Genomic DNA, 10,295 nt, shown 5'->3' with positions numbered 1-10,295 from the left:
GTGTCGTGTTCGTGTTAAGTGTAAAAAACACGATGTCGTATCGTGTTCGTGTTTAAAATTCAACACAAAATTGACATGATTTAGCATTTAGTTGTCGTGTTTTTTATGTTTATCGTGTTTTTCGTGTTATGCATGATTAATATTAATTAGAGTAAATTACACAAATGGTCCCTATGGTTTAGTGTAATTTGTGCGTTTGGTTCTTAACTTATTTTTTTAACTCGGAAGGTCCCTATTGTTTGTTTTTGTTACGCGCTTGGTCACTGTCTTACCTAAAAAGACTATTTTGCCTTTAATTTTTTAAATTTATTTAAATAAACACAACCCTAACCCCAACCATTCACCTTACCTTACCTACCTTAACATTTTTTCCTATTTAAATAATAGTATTTTTAGCTAAGATAGGGACCAAGCACGTAACAAAAATAAACAGTAAGGACCAAGCGTGTAACAAAAACAAACAACAGGGACCTTTCGAGTTAAAAAAATAAGTTAGGGACCAATCATGTAAATTACCCCAAACCATAGGGACCATTCGTGTAATTTACTATATTAATTAAATAAACTAATTTTTTTTTATTATGTTATCATTGTCGTGTCGTGTCGTGTTTGTCGTTTTTAATCGGTTCGTTTTCGTGCTAGTTAAAAAAACACGACATTGTGTCGTGTCGTGTTCGTGTTACATAAAACTTTGTCGTGTCGTGTCGTCTCGTGTCAGGCAAAAACACGACACGATGGTCCGATTTGCCACCCTTATATAATGTTTAAAACTTTGGTTTAGGTAATTTTTTGTATGTTTTAAATGAGGAAAAGCTCTCAACATAGGCTCCTAACAACCATAATGTATATTTACAATTGTTCGTATTTTTTTGCTTTTTCTTGTTTAGTGCAAGATCTACCACCGTGGGTTTGATTTAATTGAAAAATAAAAGGAAATTGTAGGCTTCATAAGAAACCTACGGTGTACAAACATTCAATACACAAATTATATATCGACTGTTTGTACACTGTAAGTTTCTTATGAAGCCTATTATTCCGGATTCCTTTTAGTTATTTTGTTTGTAGCTTATACACTACAAAATATAATAGTATTGCATTGATTTTTGTTCCAACAAAGCGAAAAATAAAAAAATAAAGATATTGTAGGCTTTCATATGAAATAGTAGTCCAGTAGTCAACTACCTAAATAAAACAACAAACCTGAGATTAATGCTTAAAACCATATGTTTTAACTAAACTATTTTTTGGAAAACCATAATTTATCTAGAGAATACCATATGTATTTTAGAAACCTATAGATTCGTGAAAATATATGACCTAGAAACCGTAGGTCTTCACGAAATTGTAGGTGTTTTTTATTTTTAAAATTGCGCTTTACAAGGTTATGTATGGCTATTTGCAAAATTTAACCTATTAAGTAAGAAGTAATTAGAGATTTTGGCTAGACTAGTTACTGTCTATTTAAAAAAAAAAGTAGAGATTATATAGTTTTTATAGTGATCTAATATCATAAAATTTCATATAAACTAATTAAAAACTACAAGTGATAAATAGTAATATATAATAAATACATGAGTAGATTACTCAAAATGTCTGTGATTTGGGTAAATCTAGTAGGAATTACCTGTGCTGTTGGCGCCGGTTGGATCAAATTTGCATAAATGTTCTTGAAAATTTTATATAACATCTTAAAAGAGAAAGTTAATAAGTACAATTCTATAATAATTATATATTTTTCAAATATGCTTTACACTGAGAAGAAAAAAATATCATGTCATGAAACAGAGAAATCTCATCCTTCATTTGTTAGCAAGATGATCCTTATGCAACATTAAGTCGTATCCCAACATCCAGGGATCCATATCCAGATGTGAAAAGGGTAAATCAGTAATTTATCACCTCTACAACACCTGCAAGAATTTAAAACACCAAAAAAATGTTTTAAGATCTTATCCAACTAAAACGTATTTGAAGATCTTATCCAACTTTTGAAATATTAGAATGAATCAAAACCAAAGTATGATGAAATGATTAATGTCCCTGCAATTAAATAAACATTCCAATAAAACAAACTTAATTTACAGTAGTACAATATAGATGTAAAAACAACTTTTTCAAAATAACATAAAAATGAAAGTTAATCAGCTAGAGACCAAACATGTTTCATATTATAATTTCATAATTCTCTTCGCCTTGCTTCTTTCTGATGCATTTTTACATGGTGCCTACAAGCAACATTGACACACACATATGAAGTTAGTTTATTAATAATGGCACATGTCAAAAGAGAAGAGATAAATTCTAAGATAATCAATTAATAGTGTTGGCTTCTACAATTCCCCAACATGTATCAACCATAATTTCATCAACATTAATTGATATCTTTATCGGTCGTTTGTACATGTGGTTCTACCGACGACTACTTTCTGAACGTAAAGTTCCATTTCCTGTGATGAAGGGATAAAAAAATTAAAATAAATACATATACTTGAGAACGGTGAAGGAAAGAAACCAATGGTTTTTTTTTTTGTTTTGTGATGCATGTTTCGTTTGACCAATTCATCGAACACTTTGCATAAGCTGTCAAATAACTATAAATTAATAAACTCAGACAAATGTTCTTACCTTGTTATCCGTGTTATGTGGTGAATACTGTTGTATGTAGTCCCCTCCTAATCAACTCATTTGCAAGAATATGTCATTCATACCTATTTAAAAAATAATATGAAACTAGTTTACAACTTTTTTAAGTTCGAATTGAAGAAGAAGAAAATGGGGTCAAAATAGTCATTTTACTTTGGAGCTAAGGTGCAATGGAACTATGCTTTAGGGACCAACCATGCAAAAAAATGTAGCATCTAGACTGAACACGTAACTTTTGAAAGACCACATAGACGAAAACCGAGATAATCAGCTAAACTCAAGGACGAAAAATGTAACTTTTTCTTTACATTAAAAAAAGAAAGTAGCACAAACCTTGGAGCACCCTCTACTACAAAAACATTGCGCAAATTTCTTTTCACATACATGACCCTCACTTATAAAAGTTCTTAGTCTCTTCTCATCCTACAACACTGATAAATCAAATTAAATATACAAGTATGTGAGCTGATTTTTTTGTTTTAAAAAGTTTTTCAATACTAAATGTTAAAGCTTCGTCCAATGATTACCTTTTCTGATATTTTCCCATCACAATACATGAGCATTTGGTTGGAAATTATGGAAAAAAAAATAATGCTATGTACTTACCATCACTTAAACAGATGGTGGTTTTGTGGTTTCTAGAGAGAAACATAGATTGTGTCCACTTTATTCAATCCATATCAGAGAGGCATGAACCTAAAGAGTTAGATCGATAAACAAAGGTAGCATCAGTGTCTACATCAACAAAGCCTTAAATAAAACCAACTTTCTATTTACAATTAGCATTCACATGATTCCACTAAACAACATTGAATATAAAGAAACAGAAACAACCATTAAAAACCATACATAGTAAAAAACAATACATATTTCTATATGGATTACATTCTATACAAATATATTGGAAAAAGCTATGAAAGTAATAAAAATTAGATAAATAAAGAATTGTAGCTCGCCTTAAGTTCATCGACCTCCCAATTAAGCTGACAACCTGTAGAAATTCCAAATTAAATAAATAAAGCAAATTAGCAACAACCCAACTCAATAATTATGAATGGATTATGATATATCAGATTAAGATGATGGATGTATTCAACAAATTAGTATGGCTGTGAAACTCATAAAGGGCTAAAGCCTACAAAACGGACTGTAGTTGAAAATCAACTTACAGGATTTCGTTATATGGGATACATGGTATCCACAATAATGTTATGTTCTGTCTCATCTTCCTTAAAAGGTTGTAAAAACAAAAACAACTTTATATATGTAAATATATAAGAATAATACTAATAAATGCAACTCACTTGGTCTCTTGTATGGTCCATTAATGGTTGTCGTATATTCATTTGCAGAAATGTATTGTTTCATTATAGTTGTTTAAGAAAGCATTGCCGCATAGTCATGTACTTGGGCTCCCAGCAGCTACCGGTCACCCCATTACTACAAATTGGCAATAACATTTTCTTATGACACCCAAAAAATTAAAAGATAAATAGTTTTAAAACAGCATACCAACAAAAAACAGTGAAACAGTCATAGCTTTAATGTAGCATACTGCATACGAACAAAAAGAATGGAAAGATCGACACTTTTAATGTGTAATTCCCACAAAAAGAATAAAATAAATGTATTATAAGTTCATTATTTTAAGGAAAAACTCAATGATTTTATTTTTCTTGAGTTGTTCCTCCATGTCTATGTCTAATACGTTTATACTCATCAAATAAGTTTTTTATGCAACAAAACTTGAATTTAAGAATGGTACTTACACTTTTTAGCATCATGACTGTTTACGGTTAAAGTGTTTTGGCTTTTCTGGAGTATCATTTGTTCCTTGAACATTCACTCTTGCTTGATCTTTTGGGGAATCTGGTTTTCTAGCTTGAAGAAATATATAATTTCCCCCCATTAATAAATGAACTTTCAACACAATAAAAAGTGGTTGAAATTTGCTTTGTATTTTAATGACATTGCTTTAATGTATTCAAACACAAACCTTTAACTATTTGACTTTTTTTCCTCCCAAATCCTCAAGTTAAAACTGATGAATATTATAAATTTTGTTATTTAAGTGTGGGTTTAAAATGTTCATTTACTCTCATAGCAGAAAACTACTTGTTTGTACCTATAAAGCCACATACCCGTGATAATCCGCAGGGGCAAATTTGCCTGTTTTTTAATCCACATATAAATTAATGAGGCACTTACAATTGCAATGAAACATATATTTCAGCAAGTTCTCTCTAGGCATCATGATCTGCCATGAATCTGGGCAAAAAAAAACCAAACATCAAGAGACCTCATTGAATTTTATAGTAATTTAGAACAAAAATAAATAATGTTTGTGATTTTATTCTTACATCTCAAGATATTTATTGAGCCAATCAATGGCTGCTAAAATATCTCCACGTGCCTTTGCATTGCCTATCCTTCTCATACTTATAACCTGCAAAGATTTTGGTTTGTTAGAACTTAGAAATGTTTTTTTGGTAATTTAAAGATTGGAGTCTTATTTTTTGTTTTGAAAAGATTTATGTTAACAAACTATAGAAATAAAATTGGGTTATATTGTAAGTTTTTATTCCATTACATGATGGAATGAATATCCACAAAATGGAAGGAATAAACGAACAACTTTCTAGTAGTTGTATTGCCCTAACGCAAGGACTCAAACAACTCCAACTGCTCCCAAGACAATGAGATGATATTCTGTGAATGAATACCCGGATAAGATGAAGTAGTAGGTTACAATTTCTTAAGAGATTACACGATGGTGGGGAATGAAGAACAACCTTAGATCAGAAGGTGACCTACAGGAAGAGAAAAAAAATGACAAAAAAAAGTCAGAAATACCCATATTCTAATAATTGGTTGTTGCCCAAATTAAAGAAAGCGTGTAACTTCATTGAGCATAAGCTTAAATTCAATGTCCCTCATTCTCGGTGTGACTTATCGTAGTCCCGACCATCTACTGAATCTACCCATCAACCAGAATCTTCCATGTATGTGTGCGTTCAGTTCAATTTCGTCCAGGTACATGCGCTTTTAACAACAAAATCTTCCAATCACTTCAAAAAACCCAGTTCACAAATATTTTTATTTCAAGAAAGATTTTTGTATTCGAAGATTTGGAGTTGAAATTGTAAGAATCGATACTTGTTATAGAGATAATAACCTCAATGTCAAGGTCTTCAAAGTGTAGGGTTTTCGATAACGCAGTGGAGGTACCGTTACAGAGTACCTGTGGTCCTGGTGCGGTACAACTTTGATGGTTCCACGCTGGCAGACGATTCCAAAGTTCAGAAAAAACATCAACATGGAGAGTAGAATCTAAGAAACAAAGTCGATTTTGTATTCAATCAAACTATTGGAGTCTGAAAATCAGAATATAACACTTACAAAAGGATTCGTCGTTGTCTGTTGTGCCGGATAGGTGACGGAGGCAGATATGGCAGGGCCGATGTCGCCAGAGATGGTTATGGCTGAAACCGAAGAAGAAGGGTTGAAGTCGGCAACGGTGATCTATTTCGGCCGATGTCAATTTCCAGGGCAAATTATTGAGGGAATCTTTCACGACCATTAATGATTTCTTTTGTCACACTCTCTTATGTATAGACGAAGACGAACAAAGAAACCATTAGAAATTTGGAAATCGAAAATCATAAAAACAGAAGTAAGCTTTAGGTGAAAACCTAAATCAAAAATACGACTGTGATTTTCAATTAGAGGGGGATCAGAAAAAGGGGATGAAAGACCGGTATTGCTGAAGATATGCCTGCTGAGTTGCCTTGCCAAAATACCGCCTTCAACTTCACCCATGGGCGAAGTGCAAATATTTTTCATAAACAAAAGTCGTCATCGCCTCAATCTTTGTAAAGAACAATCAAAATCGGAACCCATCAAAGGAATTACAAGTCAACGATGAAGACCATAAGATGTCAAAGGAAGCAATCAAAACCCCAAGTCGTCAAAGAATATGGTACTTAGCGATTCATGTATTTCTAGAAAGAAAACAGAAGTCATTACGCTGCACAAAAAGAGAAGGAAAGGGTCGGAGGAAGGCAACGACAACCCTTAGGCGGGTGGTTATCGGAAGAATGTCGGGAGAGACAAACAGATAATGATGAGAGAGATGACAACTCTTCAAATGAACGGTGGCATGTGTGGTGTAGAACCATAGATGAAAGCAACATAAGAAGCCGGTGGAAGCAAATGAAATTGATTGGGCAACATAGGCAGTGAAAAGCGGATAAGAATGGAAGAGAAGAATGGGAAAAGGGAAGTAATATTATGGCTGAAAATGAAAAATGAAAAAAAAAAAAAAAAAAAGACGTAGGTAGCAAAATAGAAAAGAGAAAAAAGTTCACTATAGCTAAGGTTTTAGGAATTGATCGTATATACTAATTCAAGATTTAGTCCATAATTATTTTTACACATTTTGACTGTCCCTGAGTTTAGTTTTCATTTCATTTTTGCTCTACGACCCATTGAAATGACTATACTACTCATGCATATTTCTTTTTTTATTAATATTTGATTTATTTTTACTCAATCATTAAAATAAATAGTTTAATAAGAATTTGAACCCCACAATCCTACCAACAGCCGATAACCCTTAAACCCTTTCAATCGGTCCCTCTTCACAATGCCATCTTTCTTCTCGTCTATCTCCACTACATATGTCTGGCCTGAAATCACCACCTTATATCTCCCCCACATACCATCTGAACTTGTTGGAGTACTTAAATCCCCAAACATTAAGTAACCCGAAGTATATGATACGTACCAGAAAAATCGTCATCGATAATTGATTTCTTCATGTATCGATCCCTTTTATCTTTTGTATTAGCCTTGCTTGCGACCCCACTGACTGTTTCCTTTACGTCGTTTAGCGAACTTATTTTTGTTGAATAGGCTGCCGGAAATCGTGTAATAATTAGAGAATGTAATAATTAGAGAATAATTTTAATGAGGTTCAACTGGAAATCAAGAAGACCATCTTTCTCAAATGTGGGAGTTATAAGATCGCGATTTTATCTGAACTAGTCTGTGTACGTGGGACACACCTATTTTATTGTGAAAAAGAAGGATACTTCAATTTGTATGTGTATTGATTAATGAGAGCTAAATAAAATTACGATAAAGAATTGATATCATTTGCTGAGAATCGACGATTTGGTCGACAAACTTCAATGTGCATCATTTGGGATAATGATGCGCGTATTCAAACTTCTATTGAGTAGTTCAACAGCTTCTGGTGTAAAGAAACCGAAAGTATCAAATGCAAAAGGTGTAAACATCTGTTGATTTTTCATGCACGTTTTATCATGTTTTGCTACTTTGCTTGGTGCAACTTTTAAAGCAGCTTGCCCTACAGAGAAAACTCTACTCCCCAAGCCCACAAGAGGGAAAACCCCTGTTAGATTCACGTATATATGTTTTCTCCTGCCCATCCAAATACTAAAACATTCGTTGGACTAAGTGTTGATCTTCCTTCCAATGAGTCAGTCAAAAAGTTCACAAGTACCTTTTTCTTGGCAGAAACCCAACGCGCCTAAATATGTCGAAAAGAACGTCCCTAACCAAATCGTGTCGGTACTAGAAACCCGAGAGCTCTTTACAATGAGCTGTATGCTCCCCAAAGGAGTCCAAACATGTCGTGCGACAAACAGAACAAGTCTTGTTAGCTGGAAATAGAGGGATCATAAGGCGATACTTGAGGATGTCACGATACTCCACTAGCGATATATGCTGGCCAAGACCGTCAATAGGAATAATCATAAGAAAATCCTGGGCATGTGTGGCCCTTAGACACTCAAAAATTGATTTCTGTCTAATCGTCATGTCGAAGTGAACTTCCATATTGGCGGCGGGGGTGGGGGTAGATAGGATGGAGATTTCGGGGGCGGGGGCGGGGTGGGGAAACGGGAAAATTTTGGGGGCGGGGGCGGGGGATGCAATCCCCGTCCCATTTACCCCCGTTGACATCCCTATGTCTGATATCTAACTATCGTTCACAATATGCTACAAGTAGCATAACTGAACTCAATAATCTAATTATGCAATTTAGTTATACAGATATAATAACATAAATATTAACACTTACAAATCGTTAATTAAGAAAACATGATATATTAATGAATCAACACATAGTCACATAAGTTCATCTACTTTTTAACAAAAGTATTGAGAACTTGGTCCACAAACAAAATAAATGAAACAAAATAACTAAATGGAATGCTAAAAATAAGGCAAACCAATACGAGTAACTCTTCTTCGGCTTCCTCTTTTGCTCTAAATATTTTGAATTGTTGTATTATTCTGTCTTGTATTGTTTTTGGATGTAGGGTTTTATTTATAGCCTTTCTGGACAAGCTTAAATCGCGACGCGATTAGGAAATCGTTTTATCTTCAAAATATTCTAATTTATTTCCATGATATCTTCCGATTGTTTTTCTTGTTCAATATTTCACAAAAATGTTCTCCAGATAGCTGTTTTTAGCTTCCATTTCCTTAAAAAAAATTATTTTCAGCTACAAAACATAAATACAACGCAAATAAATATCTTTTGGTATATTATAATTATAAAAATGCTTTTAAAAGTATCTAAAATGCCCTTAAAATATGTATAATTTTGGACAAATCAAAATACCCTACTTCTAGCTTTTGGTTTTCACCAAAAAAAATCATTAATCACTTAAGTAGTTTACATTAGTAATATCAATCATTATATCTTCTTTGTATAAATGTAGATTATGTTCAGCAACAAGAATATAAATGTGGACTTTTCAATAATGCAACCATTAGTGATTAGTCTTCTGATGTATTTCCGTAATATATTTCAGTTGTCATAAAAATGTTCTCCAAATGGCCTTTTTAGATTCCATTTCCCTATGAATTCATTTTCCGTTGAAAAACATAAATACAATGCAAATAAATATCTTTTGGTATATTTTAATTATAAAAATGATTTGAAAAGTATGTGAAATACCTCTTAAAAATATATAATTTTAGATACATCAAAATACCTTATATTTGGCTTTTCTTTTTTCGCCAAACAAATCATTAGTCACGTAAGTAATTTACATTTGTAATATCAGTCATTATATCATCATTGTATAAATGTGGAATATGTTCATCAACAAGAATATAAATGTGGACTTTTCAACACCCCAAGCATATATTTGTGTTGTAAAAAAACAAACTTTCAGATAAGACGTCAATTATTCCTCACCTCAAGGACATATCCCTAAATTTCCAAATTCTTTCCATTGATATTTTCCCTTGAACGATATTTCATGATACTACCACTTTTCCACTTTCTTTGGTACATAACGTTTTTTATGATGAGTCTTTTTTGCAAACGTTACCAATTTAATAGCTCGTGGCTTTCTATGGAAGATTTTTAGGTACGATATATTTTTTTCTTCCAAAAGCTACTAAAACAAATCCACGACTTTCTTTGGGATATATTTATATTTTATATGATTTATTTTTCATCCCAAAAAGTTTTCCTCTTAAAAAAACTAGATTTTTTTTTATTCAATATTTTACATATTTCACATTTGGATTTTTTTTATTTTTATTTTTATTTTTATTTTATTTATTTTTATTTTATTTATTTATTTATTTATTTTTTTAACTTAGAAACT

At 32.4% G+C, this 10,295-nt stretch overlaps 1 long non-coding RNA gene across 11 annotated transcripts; it reads right to left on the bottom strand.

The window, feature by feature from the left end:
• Positions 1–1,749: 1,749 nt before the first annotated feature.
• Positions 1,750–6,959, bottom strand: LOC145013034 (uncharacterized). 11 transcript variants are annotated; one of them, XR_013664810.1, is made up of 11 exons: positions 6,043–6,959; positions 5,819–5,973; positions 5,367–5,711; positions 5,004–5,089; positions 4,769–4,911; positions 4,640–4,684; positions 4,413–4,520; positions 3,948–4,083; positions 3,600–3,634; positions 2,626–3,339; positions 1,937–2,447 (listed from the first exon to the last, which is right to left on the bottom strand). It is a non-coding gene; the product is annotated as an uncharacterized LOC145013034 (long non-coding RNA). The 11 variants fall into 11 exon arrangements; XR_013664805.1 differs by having other exon boundaries at positions 2,626–2,875; positions 2,977–3,339; positions 4,413–4,911; XR_013664806.1 differs by having other exon boundaries at positions 2,626–2,708; positions 2,977–3,339; positions 4,413–4,911.
• Between the last annotated feature and the right edge of the window lie 3,336 nt (positions 6,960–10,295).

The sequence above is a fragment of the Lactuca saligna genome, chromosome 8, assembly GCF_052625555.1.
Source record: "Lactuca saligna cultivar CGN05327 chromosome 8, ASM5262555v1, whole genome shotgun sequence".
NCBI classification, from domain to species: Eukaryota; Viridiplantae; Streptophyta; class Magnoliopsida; order Asterales; family Asteraceae; genus Lactuca; species Lactuca saligna.
Note: the sequence above shows the minus strand (reverse complement) of the source record. Positions and strands in the feature narration are given on the sequence as shown.